At 42.7% G+C, this 21580-nt stretch overlaps 1 protein-coding gene across 2 annotated transcripts in view; it reads right to left on the reverse strand.

The window, feature by feature from the left end:
• Nucleotides 1-20718, reverse strand: part of LOC105013310 (gap junction gamma-1 protein) — a 61990-nt gene extending 41272 nt beyond the window's left edge. The window contains exon 1 of one of the 2 annotated variants that reach the window (XM_013136110.4): nt 19878-20718. The gene's annotated coding sequence lies outside the window, so the exon portion shown is untranslated. Of the gene's footprint in view, nt 1-18712; nt 19469-19877 lie in introns of those variants that run through there. The other variant, XM_013136111.4, reaches the window with a different exon arrangement.
• Between the last annotated feature and the right edge of the window lie 862 nt (nt 20719-21580).

The following is a 21580-nucleotide window of genomic DNA, read 5'->3' on the forward strand; positions in this document are numbered from 1 at the left end:
AACCTTTTAAGAAGAGAATGTATGTCTGGGTATATATCACAGACATTTCACCTTTCAAAAAATCATTAGCTGAACATATTATTATTTTCCTAGTTCAAAATCAGCTATTAAGCCACTGTCACTCAAGGTGTGAACATTGAATTTGGGGAGTGAAAATGACTAAATCCTTGCAGAGCATGCATGAGTTATTCCTGAAATTAATTAGCATTAAATAATGAGTGAATCATGGCCGATCCCTAAGGCAAAAGCAGAGGGGTCTTAAGTGGTGCTCTAGTCATAGCCTCACAACACACTGTTTCAGCCAGGCGTTTAAATTCTGGTTACAGTCACCTGAGAGCGGGCCCCCCATAGGCCACTGCACATTGGCCTAGCCCTTTCTGGGGTGGATGGATAATAGACTATAGACAGAGCTGCCTTGTCTCCCCATGCTCTAGTGACTCCTTAAGTTGGGTTGAGTGCCAGCAAGCTCAATTGTGGTTGTCAGCTGGAGAATGCGCTCTCCTGCAAAGCGTATGTAACGGTGAATACTTCCTGGCAGGGCCATAATCTTAAACTGGAAATCACGAAAGGGGCAAACCCTGGTTGCTGTAGCAGCCTAATAGGCTTTTTTGTAGCACTAAGCTGACCACCACCATTTAGGTATGAGCATTGATTCTGCCGCTAGCAGACGAGGGGTTGCGAATCCCCACGGGTAATGCCAATTGGCCAACACCGTCCCAAGAGCGGCTCTGCACGTCTGCAGGGATTTCTGCCCGTCAGCAGGAAGCTCAGGAGGCTCATAGGACTGCAAAGGCTAACTGAGGTCATTAAGTGATTAACAACGCCCCCCCACACATGGTTATCCACGTGACTTCCTGGTTAAAAGAGCAGTGTGAAACAAATGCTAAACAGCTTGGCACGATTGCCTAGACATGCAAGAATCCAGAATCCGTTGGGAGTTAAAAGGAGACAGTGCCACACAGTTACAATTTAATATGCCGAAATTGGAGAAGAGAGAAAAACTGAGAAAAAAAATTGAAAACAGACATTTTCAAATGAGTTAACTTCAAGGCGCCAGGATCTATACCTCTGCTGCCACTGGCTGCCACTGGCTGCCAGGCAGAGCCAGATGAACACACTGGTATGCCAACAGGGGAGCAGGAGAACACAGAGGCCAAACGCTGTTGCTGCCAGCTCGGGTTGAATTGCGAGATCCGGATAGGTACGGACATTACTCCAGCCATCACAGCGACCCGGCGCTGAGCAGAGGTTTATCTCCCTTGCATGGGGGAGGGGACAGAGCAGCTGCACATCGTTCACATCCATACACGCTTCATATCACACAACCGTTACGCATACACACCTACACAGACAACACATAGGGCCAGTGAGTCAGAATCATGCAGTGTTGTGAATACTTCATCCACTCTGACACACAGAGGGAGCAAAGCTCAGCTCCTCTGAAGGTCCTAAATGAAGTCGGATCAGCTTCAGACAACAAGCACCTTTTGTGCACCTCTTTTTGTTGATTTAGTTAAAGCATATGACTCCGTCCACCATTGAATCCTAATTAACATACACATCAATCAAGGACTGTCTCAGTGATCAGAGGACCATCCAGTGTGGTTTGAAAACTATTTCTCTGACCTCGTACAAAGTGTCAAATCTGAGGGCCCGCTGTTACCTCTGGCAGTATCTATAGGTGTCCTCAACGTATGGTTCCCAGGGTCCAAGCCTATTCTCTATTCTGCTGGAAACTCCCTCCTCCACCTTTTTGCCAACAACATCCTGTGTGGCCTCGGACTGAACCATGTGCTGTCCACCCTACAAAATAGCTTCAATAACATCCAACCTTGCCTCTTTGACCTCCATCGACTCCTTAACACCCCCCAAAAATGAAATGCATGCGCTTCATTCAGAGCACACCCAAACCAGTAACTCCTTAACATCTGCTACTCCATTGGTAACATGTACTGTAGTATATATTCCACTCTGGTCTCTCCAAAAAACCTACATTTGCTGCCAATGCGTAGAACACATTGCTAAAGACTTGCTTGACACTATCATCACACATCATTCCTTCAAAAACAAACAAAACAAACCGGTATCTGATAAACTGAAATCACTACATCCCTCTGTCTGTGTCCAACAGTTACAAGTAGTAATGGCCATTCAAGGCTTCATAACCGTTCTTCTAGCAGCAGGATATTATGCTAGCAGTGTTAACTCAGATATATATTTTTTTAACCCTAATAGAAATATATAAGGCAATATAGTTACAAATCTAGTCTGTACATTTTATGTTCAATGTCTGTTCCAATGTTATTCTTGTCTGTTCTTTTTCACAGACTAGATTGTTATATTGCCTCATAAATTTCAATGATGGTTTTTATTGTGACAACGAAAATGTGAGTGCTGCCAGCATAATATACTGCTGCGAAAATAACGCTAATGAAGCCTCGAATGGCCATCACTAGTTATGTGTTAATTGCTGTAAACAGTTTTTTGCCATGTAGAAAGTGATTATTTGTATTTAGATTTTTTTGCATTATGTGTATTTCTCTTTCCTCTTGCAAATGAAGGTGGCTGGGAAACTAGTGGTCAAGCCCACCAAGCCAACATGTTGAAAAGCCCTGTAGTTCTGTCCCTGAGCAAGACAGTTACCCGTTATTTAACCTGTGAAGCCTCCAGTTCCTTTTCTCATTTCCCTTCCCTCTTTCACTCCCTTCATCATTCCCCAACACTCGCCTCTCTCACTCAATTATTTTCTTCTCTCTCTGCCTCCAACTCTCACTCAATTATTTTCATCTATTCTCTCTCTGCCTCCAACTCTCACTCAATTATTTTCATCTATTCTCTCTCTGCCTCCAACTCTCACTCAGTTATTTTCATCTATTCTCTCTCTGCCTCCAACTCTCACTCAATTATTTTCATCTATTCTTTCTCTGCCTCCAACTCTCACTCAATTATTTTCATCTCCTCTCTCTCTGCCTGCAACTCCAACTCTCACTCCATTCTTTTTTTCCCCTGTCTCTCTGCCTTAACCTCTCTCTCCAGGTCTCCACGACTTCTCTCAGTCTGACCAGTAAATCGTTAGCCTTCTCTTCCAATGGCTGTCCCCTTTACAAGGAACAGTGAGGTTGATGGTGTTGTCATTGGGCAGCCAGAGGCTCTCACCCTGAGCGGACAGTCCATAAATACAAGTGTCATCAGCCCGGTAACAGGGCCAGTAGTGGTGGAACGAGGATCTCCTCATCCAGCACACTCTAACTCACCCGCAGTAGTAAGGAAAATACTCTATTACCCAGCAGTACCAAGGGGCAGTATCTCAGCACAGAGCAATAAAGTCCCTATTTAGGTGGCCAGTCACTTAGATTTAGGACCCCAAACTTCTCAAGAGTAAAACGGCAAAAATGTTCAAGGTTTATCAAACTGTTTTATTGAATTTGAGTAGAGCTGCCTATTGAGCTACCGGGTATCTTCCTCTGAAGTGAAATGAGTCCCTGTTTCAGAAGAGATAGATGGTGAGGCCCAGGGTGGTGGAAGATGGTGACAGTTATAGCTGCTGAAGGGGTTTGAATTTGGCCCAGTGTTAATTCAGCACACTTTTCCACTGTCTCATTATCCGAAATGACAATAACAACATATTTACAAAAAAGAAGAGACACTGTCAACAAAAAGCATAAACATGAAAAGTAAATTAAAAGAAAAATAAGTGTGGGTGCATGTGTGTGTTTGGTTGAGGAGCCTTGAGCAAAATAATTAGAAAAACTTTTTTTCAATGTCTATTCAAAGTATTTTCAACCAGGAGGATGTCTTTCTCAACCTTTTTTGCTTAGTGGGAGGGTAACAGCTTCCCCTACAAAAATAGTTTCCAATGTATTTAATTGGTGAGACCCTGGGGCCCCAAAGCAAGATTTCAGGCCTCAGCCACCAAGTCATTCAATTAGCCAAAGCCAAATTCAACAGATGGAGCACCCAATGTAGAACCATAGCAACACATTACCCTCCTGAAGACTGTGAGGGGACCAGGCAGGGGAGGTACAGGGGAGGGTATGATGTCCCCGAGGAACAAACAGAGGGAACATTGGGACCCAATAAACTCATCACCTCAAATCATCACCTCAGATCAACACCTCAAATCATCACCTCATATCCTCACCTCAAATCATCACCTCAGATCAGCACCTCAAACCATCACCTCAGATCAGCACCCGCCAAATCATCACTTCAAATCCTCACCTCAGATCAGCACCTCAAATCATCACCTCAGATCATCACCTCATATCACCTCAAATCATCACCTCAGATCAACACCTCAAACCATCACCTCAGAACATCCACCCAAACACAAAGTGTGGGCTTAGGTTTTAAGTGTGGGCCTAGGTGTTATAGTGGTATTAAACCGCTGCCTTTTGGACACATACTGCTCCACTGCTCTTCCAGCCAAAACTCTATCCTTCCCCACTTTCCTTTCAAATAAAAGAAAAATGCTTGAAAAGTGAGTTCACCATGTCAGTGCTCTATACACAATGAGTGCAGGGGGCTGTAGGGTGTCCTGCTCTTCCAGGTACAGAAGACAGAAGTGATGAAATCCAGGAATACTGCAACTGCAAAACTCCAGCCAAGGACCCAGGCAGTCCTCCATGACCCCCAGCAAAACATACAGTCAGTCATTAACAGAATTATCCGGAATAACATATTTCCTATCAACCCGGCTGTCTGACTGAGTTACGGCTGTTTATGAGAAAGGCTTTTATTCCCATCTCTCTCTCTCTCTCTCTCTCTCTCTCTCTCTCTCTCTGTCTATGCCTCTTCTGAATCCATGCCTTTCCTATGCGAAGGAGGAAACCAAGGAGAGGTGCCAAAATTAGAACAAAACAATAACAAAACATTTTGGAAATCCATGTCTATTTAAAGTTAGGCCTTTAGCTCTTCTGTCAAGTTCATAGTTTCTCTTTTTTACTGAAATCTCCAAAATGTTACCTCAGAGGATAAAGGCCAGTAGCATGCTAGCATCTGAACAACCCTGTGGGCCTTTTTCCTATCTATCACAGCATGAGATCATTGCCAGACCTCATAGCCATGGAAACCCAGTCATGTATGAAAGTTACTTTGTTCAAATATGACTGGGGGGGGTGCAAGAGACACGGAGGCCAGAGCAGGTGGGTGGGGGTACGGGTGGCTCGGGGGGGTGGGGGGTTGCCGGTTGGTGAAGGGGACTCCTCTTTTCTGTTCTACTAGAAAAGAAGAGTCTCACAAGTGTGCAAAACAAACACACACCAGTACGTCTGATCTGAGCAAGTGAACGGCTAACACTGTCATTGAGCCATGGCTGTTTAACAGTTCGCCATCATCATCGATCCTCTGACACCGCTGAAGAGAGCTGAACACTCCGCCTGTCAGGCCTTCCTAACACAGGGTTGGGAAGGCCTGCCAACGGGACCAACGGTTGCTGGCTGATGAAGAGGACAGGACCATCCTGACAGAGCTGGCTCATTGAGGTGATATAACAGGTTCCATGTTGTTGTCAGCCTGCCTCTGTGCATACAGCTAATGGCAGGTCGACCGGCCGAATCTGTTCCAGTGGTTCATGGTTACATCAAGGTTGTCACCTGGGAGGGGCCTGTCAACAAACCGACGGCTGATTGGAAGAGAATAGGTCAATCAGTGATAAAGACAGGCCGAGATTAGGGCAATGTTAAACTGTCGTTTTAACTATGCCTTAAACGCTGCCCGCAGCTGAGACCCTTCCAAATGATCTTCTCTTAATCTAACTCTCTCTGTCTTAACTCGGGTCATGGAGACTGTTACAATCATGCAAGAGCTTCAGATTAGCCATAAGTGGTTTGCTCTGGCTCCTTGAAGCTTGAGGAGGAAAATCTGGGGATTAGGGCCAAAGAGAAACTGAACTGCAGAGGTTGAGCAAAACAACAGAAGAGGATGGAAGGTTAGAGAAACAGACACCTTGGTTCCTTTTTGCAGCCGACCCGCCGACAAAACCAGACTCCAACACAAAGCTGAAGGCATACGTCATCAGCATAGATGGAGCATATTTCAACAAGACAGTGAGGTGTGGAGAAGACATCATTTTAGTAATTTGTTTGTGACAGGAACAGAAACAGAAAAATTATTCCTGAACATTTCAGGCCACAAGAGACAATGTACACGCTAGTTCATTTAATAGGATGCTAATTCGTTTTTGTTGACAAGGCCACAGCTATTCTTCCCGATGTTCACAAAAAACACAAACAATGCTAAAACAGTGATATACTAATACGCAAGGAAGTCACACCAGTGTGCAATTCAACAAAACACATAATTTCTATGTAGCACGTGAACGATTAACACTGCGCTGAAGAGAGCTGAACACTCCACCTGTCTGTCCACTACACAGGGTTAGGACGGCCAGCCCACGGCACCAAAGGCATTATAAAGCATTATTGTCCATGGGGGGGGGGGGCTAAAAATAACGTTGGCTTGTCTTTCTCTGTCACTGGGTCTTGTGTACTGCAGACCCTTAAAGTTGCTCAATTGACCGAAGTGATTCCCCTGGACAACGCAGACCACTGGTTTGCTGAGTGGACACACACAGAAATAATGTCGTCCATTGCCTATTCTTATCCATTCCCTGTGAGGTCAGATGGGAGATATCAGACGAATCTAGACAGTGACCTGGCTAGACAGCCCACGTTGTCAGCAATGAAGCAAAAGCATACACAGGTTTTTGCTTTGGCGAACAGTTCTTCAGATGTGGTGATTCAACTTAACTACGAGCCCGCGGCTGCTTCTGTAGCGAGACATCACATCATTGTGGCCCTGATGGTCTCTGTTCCTCAACACAGACCACACCAGATGTGGGCATTATTGAGAAAGTATTAGGAAAAACTGCTGGTCCACGTCAGAGTTTGATCTAGTACTGACCCTACTGAAAGAGGTTATGACCTTTCTGAATAGTCAGAGGTGAAATATGTACTTTTGACCCAGAACTGATCTCATTAGGCATAAGGATTATAAAACTTCAACTCCGCTCTCCTTTAATTCTTCTGTTCATCTTTTTCTCACCATGGAATTCCTGGTGTACTCCCTTCTTTTTATATTTTCCTGAATTCCCTCTCTATACGTCATCATCTGTAGGAGTATAGAGCCAAACAAAGATAACATGCTTACTGTCCCAATAATAGTTTTCTATACCTCATCATCTGTAGGAGTATAGAGCCAAACAAAGATAACATGCTTACTGTCCCAATAATAGTTTTCTATACCTCATCATCTGTTGGAGTATAGAGCCAAACAAAGATAACATGCTTACTGTCCCAATAATAGTTTTCTATACCTCATCATCCATACAACGCCCTCTATGCTATAAATATATAAGTGATCAATTTTACCTTAACATTTATATCTCTTCATTTATAGGGAACAATGTACGATATGGGGACCACAGATAAAAGTGTTGTTTCTAAAAAGGCGATAAGTAATCTATGCCTTAACGGGGTACATACATAAGATTGTTACTGTGCTTCTAGCATAAATCCAAGCACTGATGACCAGAACACATCTGCCGTTAATGGTTTGAGTTTTTCTTCAGAATTGTTTGGTGTGCCTGACATATTCCCTGTTTAAACATCTTCTGGTCCGTCTATCAGTTGGCATTGACGTGTAGTCTCCTCATACACTCCTGCAGTACTATTCCCCACAATCTAAACCACGCTAGACCAGCTAATACCATTCTGGTATCGTTCAACAAAGGAAGGAGCGATATGGTGCTCTTCTTGAAATTCAGTCTTGTAAACATTTGAGGCAGGATTCTGCACAGTGGCCATTTAACCACATAGTAACTATTTTATTTGAAATGCAAATGGTTTGGAGTATACAGACAAAATTAAAAAAATTAAAAACTCACAATAATTACAGAATGCACACATTTCCCAACTAATTGATAACTCATTGTGTACGTCAAAATTTGTGCCTCAAACATCTGCACCTTGTCATTTATAGCTCATCACTTTACAGTTCATCATTATAATCTCATCATTTCTCATCCTCTATGCATCGTAATCTGCATATCACCATTAATATGCCATCACCTTGACCTCATCATCTGTAACGAATCGTCTACACTTCATCAACCACACATTATCCACTCCTTTTTGCATTACTGGCTCTGCTCTTGAACCTGAGCACGTTGGTCCTGGTCGGGGGATCAGATGCTGCTGGAAGTGATGCTGCAGGGCCAATAGGGGGCCCTCTTGGCCCTGTTGGGTTTAATGACCAAACCCCAGGTCAGTGAAGGGGAAAAAAGCCTTAGGGTGCCATGTTTTGGGTGAGACGTTACACAAGCATCCTCTCCCAGGTCACTAACCATAGCCTCACAAAGACTACCTGCGAGCTTACATTTAAACGCCACACGCGCGTCTGTGTTTAAATGGAAGTGTATGGGATAGAATGGCTTTTGCCGGGCTACATTGACTATCCCACAGCTGTCAAGGTAAGAGCAGCCCGGTTAACCTCTGGGTCCTAACTAAATCATCCCTTTGCCTCCTGCCCCGTAACAAAAACAAGGCATTCATAATTGGACAGTACTATATTCACTGAATCTATAATGTAAGTAGCACTGGAAGAGCGTCAGCTAAATGACAAACGTGTCAGTCTGTCCCCCCGTCCCTGTGAAGTTGTTTCTGGCACCGGCGTTCCTCGGCCGCCTGAGCGGGGTGATGGCGTTCCTCTCTCCTCTCCCGGGGATGACAACCCGGACGGACAGGGCCCGTGCAGAAGTCTGGCCCGGCTGAACCAACGTGAACGCCGTAAACGCCTCCTCCCTCTACACGGCCCTGTGACACTGAGACCTTCACAAATTACTATGGAACACCACAAAGGTCTTGGCACCCCGCAGATGTGTGTGTGTGTACAGTTTTTTACTATACAAAAAATCCCTGCAAGGATAGTAAAACAAGGAAAATCTGACCATGTGGGGACATTTCATTGGCCTCCATGAGAGGAGAAAGGCTATTTTCTGATTTTATTATGATCCCAAGTAGTTACTGCTAGGAGTAAGGGGTTAGTATAAGGGGTTAGTATAAGGGGTTAGTTTAAAGGGTTAGTATAAGGGGTTAGTTTAAAGGGTTAGTATAAGGGGTTAGTATAAGGGGTTAGTATAAGGGGTTAGTTTAAAGGGTTTGTATAAGGGGTTAGTTTAAAGGGTTAGTTTAAGAGGACATTTTTAAATTGGATGGTTTAGGAGTTAGGGATTAGGGTTAGATTAGTATAAAACAGATTTTAAAAGGGAATCATTTATCAATATGTAATTGCTTGTGCTTGATCATGGTTTTATTATGCAAGTGGAGACAAGTCCAAACAAAGACAGTAAAATCTTACAATCCTGCCCCACAAGGTTTAGGGTTAGTTTTAGATTAAGTTTAGCCATAAATGTTGGTTGTGGAAAGCGTTAGGATTAGGTGATTGGGAAAACTGAATAATATTTTACCCCACTTAAGAATAGAAAAACAAATGGGTGTGTGTGTGAGATCCTGGTTTTACTCCACATGTGAGGACAAAATGATTAGGGAAAATGGGATTGTTCATCCTCAAAAATGACACAAAGACATTTTCTGTGAGTTTGAATCTGTGTAATGTAATGTGTGAGATGTGTGTGTGATGTTCCCTCTGTTTCTTAATTAAATCTGTAACTCTGTGAGAAAATGTACTTTTCATTTTTATGCAGATTACAGTATTATACGCTACGGCTCCTTCTCTGGAACAAACTGTCCCACCTGCAGTCTGATTTCCAACTGATACAAAAATCCCATATGGATTGGAGGTTGGTACTACATGCAAATACAATTAATTAAATGCTATTATCTAGGTCACAAAATCTAGTGTAGGATGACCTATTACTACTGTAAACGATTCTTATACAAAACGTGTTTATACCTTGGGATTGGGTTAGATGAAAATGTACATTTCAAAACAAATAACTAAGTTGGTGAACAAACAAAAGATTTAAATGTGTTTCTTCTGTAGGAACCAATCATGTCTGTCACATCTGCATAGAAAAGATTTTGTACAAGCAACTTTTATGTCCCCGATCAATTATGCTGATGCGCTATATTTGCAAGCAGCTTCGGTACTGATTTCTCAGAATGCAGTCTATCATCCGAAGCAGTGTTTTATCACTGGTGCATATTTTCTCACGCATCACTGTCTTTTATATACATCAGTTAGTGGGAACCCTGACCCCTTGAAGGGCAAGTAATAAGTTGGTGTTTTCATGTATAAGGCTGTCATGCAAAAACGACCTGACAATCTAACAGAGAAATTTAGTTGGAAGAACAGTAATTACCAAACAGGCTTTCAAGACGGGGTAGTACTGGTGAGACCGCAGGCCTATTTAGAACTAGATAAAACTGCTTTGGAATATTTTGCCCCACTCTCATGTAATGCCATACAGAGTGATCTTAAGTTATGTTTTAGTGCCTATAAGATAATTTAATTGTCTTATAAATTATTTTTATTGTCAATTGTGTTTGTTTTTCTGAATGTACTGTATGTCTTCTTTCCGTCTTTTATGTGATTTTATTGCTGTAACACAGGGCTGAGCTGTGAGACCTTGGTCTCAGTTGATTTCTCTGTATAAATAAAGTTAAAATAAAAACATGCATGTGATGAGTGTGCAAGGTGTGATCCTGGTTTTGCCATACAGTGGGGCAAAAAAGTATTTAGTCAGCCACCAATTGTGCAAGTTCTCCCACTTAAAAAGATGAGAGAGGGCTGTAATTTTCATCATAGGTACACTTCAACTATGAGAGACAAAAAGAGAAAAAGAAATCCAGAAAATCACATTGTAGGATTTTTCATGAATTTATTGGTAAATTAGGGTGGAAAATAAGTATTTGGTCAATAACAAAAGTTAATCTCAATACTTTGTTATATACCCTTTGTTGGCAATGACAGAGGTCAAACATTTCTGTAAGTCTTCACAAGGTTTTCACACACTGTTGCTGGTATTTTGGCCCATTCCTCCATGCAGATCTCCTCTAGAGCAGTGATGTTTTGGGACTGTCGCTGGGCAACACGGACTTTCAACTCCCTCCAAAGATTTTCTATGGGGTTGAGATCTGGTGACTGGCTAGGCCACTCCCGGATCTTGAAATGCTTCTTACGAAGCCACTCCTTCGTTGCCCGAGCAGTGTTTGGGATCATTGTCATGCTGAAAGACCCAGCCACGTTTCATCTTCAATGCCCTTGCTGATGAAAGGAGGTTTTCACTCAAAATCTTGAGTTGAGTTTTTACCAAAAAGTTCTATTTTGGTTTCATCTGACCATATGACATTCTCCCAATCCTCTTCGGGACCATCCAAATGCTCTCTAGCAAACCTCAGACGGGCCTGGACATGTACTGGCTTAAGCAGGGGGACACGTCTGGCACTGCAGGATTTGAGTCCCTGGCGGCGTAGTGTGTTACTGAAGGTAGCCTTTGTTACTTTGGTCCCAGCTCTCTGCAGGTCATTCACTAGGTCCCCCCGTGTGGTTCTGGGATTTCTGCTCACCGTTCTTGTGGTCATTTTGACCCCACGGGGTGAGATCTTGTGTGGAGTCCTGGATCGAGGGAGATTATCAGTGGTCTTGTACGTCTTCCATTTTCTTATAACAGTTGATTTCTTCACACCAAGCTGCTTACCTATTGCAGATTCAGTTGTTTCTGGTGTCCTTTGACAGCTCTTTGGTCTTGGCCATAGTGGAGTTTGGAGTGTGACTGTTTGAGGTTGTGGACAGGTGTCTTTTATACTGATAAGTTCAAACAGGTGCCATTAATACAGATAACGAGTGGAGGACAGAGGAGCCTCTTAAAAAAGAAGTTACAGGTCTTTGAGAGCCAGAAATCTTGCTTGTTTGTAGGTGACCAAATACTTATTTTACAGCAGAATTTACCAATAAATTCATAAAAAATCCTACAATGTGATTTTCTGGATTTTCTTTTCTCATTTTGTCTCTCATAGTTCAGGTGTACCTATGATGAACATTACAGGCCTCTCTCATCTTTTTAAGTGGGAGGACTTGCACAGTTGGTGGCTGACTAAATACTTTTTTGCCCCATTGTACATGTGGAGAAGTCCCTACAAAAACAGGTAAAACATGACAACCCTGGCCCCTAAAGTTTTTTTTTGACTGTGCCCATGATAACACCTATTTCTGGTTTGGGGTAACAAAGAATTGTGGTTAGTTTTAAGTTTTGCATGAGGGATTAGACTTACAGCTCTGGAAAAAATTAAGAGGAACAGAATGGTTACAATTAAGAGACCACTGCAAATTGAATTCTGTTCCTCACTCAAAAACTTCCTTTTCAACTTTTTTGGAAAAGAAAGAAAAAGGTGCAGTGGTCTCTTAATTTTTTCCGGAGCTGTATATGTTGGTTTACAGATTATTTGAGGTATCTGTGGTTAACATCAGGGAAAGGATTAGGGGACAGACGTTAACATCAGGAAAAGGGTTAGGGGACAGAGGTTAACATCAGGGAAAGGATTAGGGGATAGAGAAAAATGTGTTTTTCTGGCCCTGTCAGAATTAAAATAACAAATTGTGTATGTTTGCTCGTTTATTCACAAGCTACCGAGCTAAGAACTCAAGCGGACAAAAAGAGGCGTTTGGTTTTAGAAGCCAAGACACATTATCTCAGCGTAATATGATTCAAGTGGCACGACTATATGAGTATATGACTGTATATGAAAAGAGCAACCGAGCAACTAAATGTTCAACTACAGCCTGGCCATATTTCACCCTAGCAACAGCTACTTACAGTTCAACAGCACATTTCCATAGACACCACACACACACACACACACACTGTTTTATTACTAACCTTGACCACAAAACCAAAAAATCTGTTTCCTAACCTTAAGCTCTACAACCTAACCCAACTAATCTAGCCCTAATGTCTTAACTGTAATGCCTAAACCTTAAAGTAACCCAAATTCTAACACTAACCCTAACTACAAGTTTGACCCTAAACCTAACTCCCAAGGAGGAAATCGAGTTTTCCTTGTGGGGACCGTAAAAAGTCCTACTAATGAGTTTTATAATCCTTATGAGGGCTTCTGTTCTTAATTCGATTGGTTAAACCAAAACACACACACACGAACCCAGACACGACCACGAACAGAGATGACAGTTTAGTATGGTGAGCGTGTGGCTCCGCCTCTACGGTGACCTGCGGGCAGTGGGCATGAGAACTGTCGCAACACATTATGACCTCCACTGTCTCCGCCATGCTTGTACGAAAATGCGTCATGGCGCCATGATTCATGAGTCCGGGTGAATATGCATGTCCCATGATGAAGACTGTGTAAATCTCTGTGCGTGTGAGCTCTGTATTAATCTGGGTCTTTGACCCATGGTGTACATGTGTGTGTTTGTGTGTTTTACTGTTCTTAAAAGTACCCTCACAAGTATTGGAGGGTAACTTTCAGGAAAATTCGGCAAATTAAGGAAAATTGTCCAGTCCCAGGAACCCCCCCAAAAAATGTATGCTTAGGGGTTAGGGTTGGGGTCAAAATCAGAGTAGAGATTAGGAGTTTAGGTAAGGTTTGGGTTCAAGATCAGAGGATTCTTGTTCATTAAAAGTTTAGTGAAACTAATGTCTTTATGTGTGTGCTTAAATCAGTGTAATTTTGTGAGATGTGTGTGTGTGTTGGTCTTTGTTTTACCATAAATGTGAAGAAAAGATAAATGTGCGCCCACAAAAAAAGGAACATATGACAATTCAGTCCCTACAAGGTTATATTGCTGGTCCCCACAAGGATAAAGGCTATTTCTGGCCCTTGTTAGGTCTAGAATATCTCCTAGACACAAATAACCTGATGGAGGAAAACAGTGGCCTGATGTTGTCTGGCTAAAAACAGTATGAGATATTGCCACAGCGTCATTTGATTGATCGTGGCCAGTAAGCATTTGGCATCCCTTGATAAAAAAATATTTAAAAAATATTTAGCCAATTAGCTTTAAGCTGAGTGGAGTCCTTGCGCATGACAACAGCCCTCAAGGAAAGCCTGTTTGGATTTGGCATTACACCAACCCTATCAAAGTCAAACCAACTTTGAAAAAGTACATCTTGTATTTTTTTTTTTGTCCGTTGGTGGCTAGATAGCTAGCTAAAATATGACCTTTCCTAAACGGCATTGGATGGTGATAGGGATTTGGACTTGTGGTGTTACATAATTCGGTCTTTTTATTTTCCGTGATGAAAGATGGAGGAGTATAAAAGCATGGATCCAGTGGTCTGGACTCATGCAGTGCTGGACCAGCTGAGGCCACTGAAAAATATAGAAGTTCAGTTCTGCGCTAATGTTACCTAGCATTTAGCCAGGTAACATCAGCCTCAAGCAGCAGAGGAACTAAAAATGATTGCGTGTACTCTCTGACGTGTAACGTCAGCTGGCAACATGAAGAGGAGAATGGTATTGCCTTTCCATGACCAAGGTGAGTCCAAAAGGTGTTACTAGAATGCAAATGAACAAACACACAAACCCACACAAGTACTATACTTGTTTTGGGACTACAGCTGATTTCAATTTTCTTTTAAAAGCTGTTCTTTCTAAACCTTAATCCTAACCTAAACCCCTAAAAACCCTATCAGAACTCCAACTTAAACCCCAAGTCTAAAAAGCTATTTCTAACAGTGATGACTGGCACAATGTTCTGACATGTCACAATTTTCCATGGGTTACCACACCTGTTAGGAAGTGTGATCCTCACAAATGTGGTAAATAGATGCGCACACACACAGACACACAGACACAGTAGCATACCACAAAGGATTGTATCATTTAGTTTAGTTGTATTTTAATATGACCAAATTGTTATTTTGGTAGTTACCTTGAGTTGCCAATGCTGTAGGGAGGTGGTAATGAACAGGCAATTATGTTCATTCAGTGCTGGAAGAGCAGAGGCAGCTCTATTGCTTCCTAGCCAACGTGTGATTTTATGATGATGCGGACATGTGAAGGAAGTTGTTCAACCACTGTGTGGCCTCTAGACTCGGCCGTACAGTGTTGTACCTACAGGCTATAAATTACTGCTTATAGAGGTTGCAAGACGTATCGTTTTACTGGCTTGGCTTCCCCAGTGAATTTACCCACACACTGCCACTAATGGTTAGGGTTAGTTCGTTTTTTGAATGAAGAGATAAATGTTAGCCCTAGCATTTGTGTGTTATGCGATGAACGTGCCTGAGAGGTTCTCCAGCAGTGACATTCCCAGAGGGAAGAAGTCTTATGGCTGTAGCCCTGCTGTTCTCCTCTTCCTAGGAGCCACTGAGGTAAACCAGACACCATAGACTAACACACACACAGAGAAATGTGTATCTGCATTATAACACTTGATGTTGATATAATTACCTGCTATGAGCAGCCAGTGATATCTTTTTGTCATAATATCTAATTAGTGACAATTGCCATCAAAGCAAGTCCACCGCAGATTTGGGTAGAGTTGAAGATCAAGACGTGTGTCCCCTGGTGCCCGTCTTCCTAAATCGTTCTGCTTATCATTCCTCACATAAACAGGCAGGATGGTGGTCAACAATTCAACTGTAGCTTTTTCAAATGTGTTGCTGAAATGGAAACAGTTTAGGAGACTAGCCAAATTCAAAGTCCAAATAAACATTTGTTCACAAGAACAATCACAACCTATAAATTAGTTGTTTAAAAACACCAGTCCAGTCATCATTCCAGATTGTTCAACTACATAACCACATTCAATCCAAAACATAAATCAATCAAGACATTTCAGTACCATTCAACAAGCCCAATTTACAAGCACCATTTACAGTATTCCAGAAGACAAAAGACACTAAACTGACCCCTTCCTTTTTCTCTTAACTGTAGATAATTTCTTATTCTTTTGTATGTCACAGGTCAAAAAGCACAAGCCAAGAAAAAACTGAGAATTCAGATCATTTACATTAAAGGAACAATAGCACAGTCCTGTCTATATGTTTTTTGATCGAAATGAAGTCCAACATGTGCTAACCTCTGCTAAATGACAAGTCAGCTCTTGTGCCTGCTTAAGAATTTAAAATGGGATCAAGTGAAATTGCCTATAAAATGGCACTGAATTTTTTTTTAATATCGCGAATTTTTGAAAATAATTGTCAGGAAGTGAACACTACATTTGCTGCACATCTTTTTTTCAGAAAGTACAGTGGGTGTGCAAGTCTGCAGGCATAAATCATTTTTCAGACTGGGACCATTTTTAGTGTCATGATTAGACTCATACCGTAGGACTGCTGTGATTTATTTCCACTTTCTACACTATCATTCATTTTCATCCAGCACCTATAGAAAACTGTGATATCCATTTGGTTATCCATTCCTCCATCCAAGCCTGGCCCAGTGGAGGGTTAAACACAGACCGATATGAATAAGGAACAGGAAAGGAGAACATCGATCACGATAATAGAAAAATGGAGGACGGGTGCATTTTTCTGCTGCCACAGAGAATTGGCTTCTCAGTCCTTTCTCAGCACTGGGCATAGGAGACCGGGTATTCCCGACCCTCCCTGGGAGAGGGTTCCGGGCCAAGGGGGGTGGGAGAGAGGGTCAGAGGGGGTTGTCAAAGACAGTCCTGAATTATCGTGGAGACCTATGCAAGCTATGTCAATATCAATACACATTGTGTAAATGAGGGGACATGGACGAGGACAGTCACTGTGTAAATGAGGGGACATGGACGAGGACAGTCAATGTGTAAATGAGGGGACATGGACGAGGACAGTCACTATGTACATGAGGGGACATGGACGAGGACAGTCACTATGTACATGAGGGGACATGGACGAGGACAGTCACTGTGTAAATGAGGGGACATGGACGAGGACAGTCACTGTGTAAATGAGGGGACATGGACGAGGACAGTCACTGTGTAAATGAGGGGACATGGACGAGGACAGTCACTGTGTAAATGAGGGGACATGGACGAGGACAGTCACTGTGTACATGAGGGGACATGGACGAGGACAGTCACTGTGTAAATGAGGGGACATGGACGAAGAAAAGCCCTGTGTAAATGAGGGGACAAGGATTAGGACATTCACCTTGTAAATGAGCGCACAAAGATGAGAGCAGGCATCATGTAAATGAGGGGACATGGATGAAAACTGTCACTGTGTACATGAGGGACAGGGATGAAGAAAGGAAGGTTTTAGGAAAATAGGGAGAGAATTAGAATGGCTCAACCGTCATTTCCCCAAAGGAGACCAAACATAGGAAAGTCATCCATTTTCTGTATGCTGTTAAATACAAACCAATACGTAGGATTCGTTACTTTTTCCTGTTGTTGCTATGCAGTATAAAAATCTATTTTTTATACAACATGTTTTGTGTAGCTTGGTGCGAACCCATTATTGCAACACTTGTTTAAGTCATTCCTGGTCTGTCATTGTCAGACACAACACAGAGCCCCTGATGTATATTTAATGTGAACAGAGGAGAATGGAACAGGAACTCCTTACAGTAACATATGAATGGAATACCCAGGCAGTTTCCGAGATTACAGAGAACCCCTGACTGAATCCATTTCTGATAAACTGTCTGCTTCCTGGGAGAGGGGAGTTGTTCAAAATGAATACCTGCATGGATTAGAGAATCAGGTGATTAATAAGCCAAAAGCACAGAATGCAGAGGACTTGAATAGTAGCTACGGTGACCGTTTGCAAAAAATCCTAAAAATATCTCAAGTAATTTAGCTTTCATCATCTGTCTATTACTCAATCTTCTTCCTCTTTTCATGCTAACAATGTAATAAAAATAACAATAATAGTACTTTTTAACAGTGCTTTTATACTCCTGCTACTAATAATATTAATGTCTTGACAATGTACTAAAGATTAGTTCCTGTAAATATCTATATATTTGTCTTGGGTATTGCTTTATTGTGGAATAGTTCATTTAGTAAATAGGCTAATATACTGTGTGAACAGATGGCTACGCAACGCTCCGAAGGCTGCATCCCTAACTCATTTCCTGTGACTGCAAACTGAGAAACGCTTGTAAACCCCACTCAATAAGCAAAATGCATATACAGATTTGTGTATATGAATATCCAAGCAGCAGCTTCTAAAATCAAATGTAGGCTATAGCCACACAATGATTAGGCCTAACAATAGAATGCATAGTCCAATGGTTATTGTCCTAGGAAGCAAAAGGTGGTCGGATCAATTCCCCAAGGTGAAAATGTGTGACTTTAACTCAGATCTGGACCATTTAACTAAGCTCTGGATAAGAGCGCTTGCTTAATACTAAAACGTTAATCGAAGTAGGCCTATGCAAGTATGAAAAATACCATCAGAAAAAAAACATAATTACTACCCAGCATTTGAGTAACCCCATGTCCAATGAACCGGTTATACACTACTCCGGCAAACGGATCGTCAAGCATTAGCCTAATTTTGCGCGCGGTAAAAGGCAATTAAACTGCGCCAATTTGATCATCTTTCTCCAACCATGTGCAAGCATGTGTGGTGAACTGAGAGTTGTCCTCCTGAACATACGATGCATAATGTATTTCACAAAAGAAGAAAATAAGTAGGCCTAAATATTCTTGTCGGATATTGCCTTTGCCATTTTTACACAGGCAATTTGTTACCCAAGGCAAACCAATACGCACGAAGGCACGCAGCCTCGAGGCGACAATTAATAGGAAAATAGTAAGCGTCATCATTATTGAGGACAGCAATTCTTACCGCTATGCGAGTCTGTGAAGATGATTTAATATATATAGGTCTTCCCGTGAAATTGGTTCTCGGTTCTGGCTTTGCACAAGGTCCAAACTTAAATTGTTGTCGGTATTGATATGTGTATTCGGCTCCAGTGATCAAGATAACTTGAGTGTCTCATCATTCCATCAGAAAAAGCTTTTGCATTATTTTTCCATGTTCCTTGGGTAACTATTATTCTCTCATGCAATAAGGACGTCGATTAAAGCGAAGTTCTCTTCTGCATAATATATACGCCAAAAAACCTATAAACGCTTTCCAGAACAGTCTTGTCATTTTGGTAGCCTTTTCTTATTGTGTAAGGCTACTTCACATATGGAATACTAGCCTAGCATCAGCTTCTCAGACAAATTCTTGAGAGCAATCGTTCTCTTGATAATATCCTTCGCTCAATTGGCGTGCCGAGATAATCAATTTCTGACAAAGCCATGAAACGCTCGGGTATTCCGAATGTCTTCCTTTATTGTCCATTGTGTTTCTTCATTTTCGGGAGTCGATGTCTTGTGTGAGAGAATTCAACTGGTCTAATCCACCTCAATCCAACGGTGAATTCTCTCGTATTTATTATGGCAGCTAAAAGAGCGTTTTTAACCATGTGGCATGGCATAGTCGCTAGGTAGACCTCGAGTTCACACGTTTTGGTTGAAGATACGGAGATGGACACCGTAGAGTGACAGGTCGGTTTTCTGTCAGAAGCGCAGTGATGTCGACGCGAATCGAAAGAACTGGCTGTTGCGCGCAAGCATGTTTGACAGTGTGCGTGTGCACGCCAGGTTATTTTGGATGTCATTGTAAATATCACCGAAAGTTGCGTCTCCTTTGCATTATTAAAATAAAATATTTTAAAAATATAGTTTTTATATATTTATATATATTTATAGGCTACATATCTATATTATATCTATATATGTTTATCTGCTATTTTCTGGAGTGAATTTTAAATGTTTATATTTTGAACCAACTTCGTTTCAATAACCCACCTTGAACATATAGGCCCAGTAAAGATTGAGCAATTTTTTTCTTTCTCCTACTTAACCAATAGATTATCAGAGTTGTATAAACCCTTGTCGTTAACGCACTAAAAATCATTTTGCGCCAATGACCATTTCAAAATCGCAGTGCCTGTACTTACCAAACCAAAATGTATGGTGTAGCCTACGTCTGGACTTTCCTAAAAGACGAGCTGTACCACTGACAGCCGGTGTTCACCCTCTTGCATCACGGAGGAGCGCGCGAAGTGATACGGAAAGTTCTAAACCACAGAACAATGCACGTCCTTTTTGACATCACCGTGGGGTAATGGAGTAAAAAGTGACAATGGAACCGGGTTGTCGCGGTGACCAGTGGCATTCCCCTATCCCCTCTCCGGAGTGATTGCGCCTGTCAAATCAGGACAGGCTTGACAGGATTGGTTACGTCTGTGCTGCCTGCAGGGTTGCCAGGTTTACACTCGTGGTTTCTCAACACCAAGCCCAGAGGAGAATGGAAACTGGGATCCTAATACAACTTTGATGACCTCCGTCTGTTGGATAGGGAGTGACACAGTTTGGTGACCCATAGCGCAATGTAAATGACAGTCCCAACAGCCAGCACAGAGGCCCCACACCAGAGTGTCCCAAGGGTAAGACTAGGTTCCAAAGAGTCCACTTCATATCAAGATTCCATGGAGTAAAATCTTCCATTCCCGATGCACTGGGAATAAGCATTCCCACTCCAGCTCCACATCAAGGCAAAAAGACCGTAAATCCATGCTATATTATACCCGATATTTTCTCAGTACAGGGGCAGATTGGATCTGGTCTTCTGATAAGCCTTTCTATGCCAGAAGCCTCAAACCAAAGAACACCTGGCAAATTAAAACCAGGCTGGAAATGAGTTGGCCTTAGTTAAAAATCCTCCACCCCTTTCCCGCTCTTCATAATATGCATGAGTATTGCAAAGCCCCAGTCAGACTCTCCAGTGTCTGGCTGTCTGTGTTCTGCAATGTGGCTGGCCCTCCACGGATCCTGTGTACCCTCATCATTGGAACAGGATTCCGGGTTGTGGGTCCTTCAGGTGCCCCAAGGCGGTGGGAGTCACAGAGCGGATTTTTTCCCCCTCCCTTTCTCCTTGTTTGCTCTGTATTCCGACCTTGCCGGATCTCACTCGTCACGGAGCTGGCGGCCAGACAGCAACGGCGCCCCCTTGTGTCTCTGGGATGTGTCTGAGTGTTCCAGAAGGTTGGAGGGGAGGTCACAAACCGTTCTTGGATTAGGTTCCAGCCTCTACGCATACATACATACAGCTCTATCCTCGATCTACCGACTGTCTACCAGCCACTCGGTTAAAAACGGAAGGTATTTCAGCGTGGGAGGACAGCCCCCGCTAGTCAGCCAGCTCAATCTACGTTGGCAAGACATCAGCGTTGACGAACGACTGTAAATATGATGACACACAGTATATTAAACCGCATAATATCACTGTATACATGAACACATCTGCTGCCGGGGTGAATGCGAGAGGACTGCATCGGAGTGCTTGTTAGGCAGGGAAGGAGAAGTGTGACGGAACAGAACCTGAGCGGAGCAGTGGCAGACAGGCCGAGAGAGGGAGACAGAACGAGAGAGGGGGGAGATGAAAGACGAGAGTGGAAGAAAGGAGGAGGATTTCGAGCAGATGAAAAGGAGGATGAAGAAAAAAGGAGGATGTGAAGACAGGAATAAAAGGGGAAGGCCTTGTGCCCAGAGCCAGGCTGTGGCAGAGCAGAATCAGTCTATATTTAGAAGTCCACAGATTGCAGCGGGCGCTCCGGGCCCGCGCGTTCAGACCGGCAAGAACCGCTGCCGTCCGTAGCGC

This window comes from Esox lucius, chromosome 11, assembly GCF_011004845.1.
Source record: "Esox lucius isolate fEsoLuc1 chromosome 11, fEsoLuc1.pri, whole genome shotgun sequence".
In the NCBI taxonomy this organism is placed as follows: Eukaryota; Metazoa; Chordata; class Actinopteri; order Esociformes; family Esocidae; genus Esox; species Esox lucius.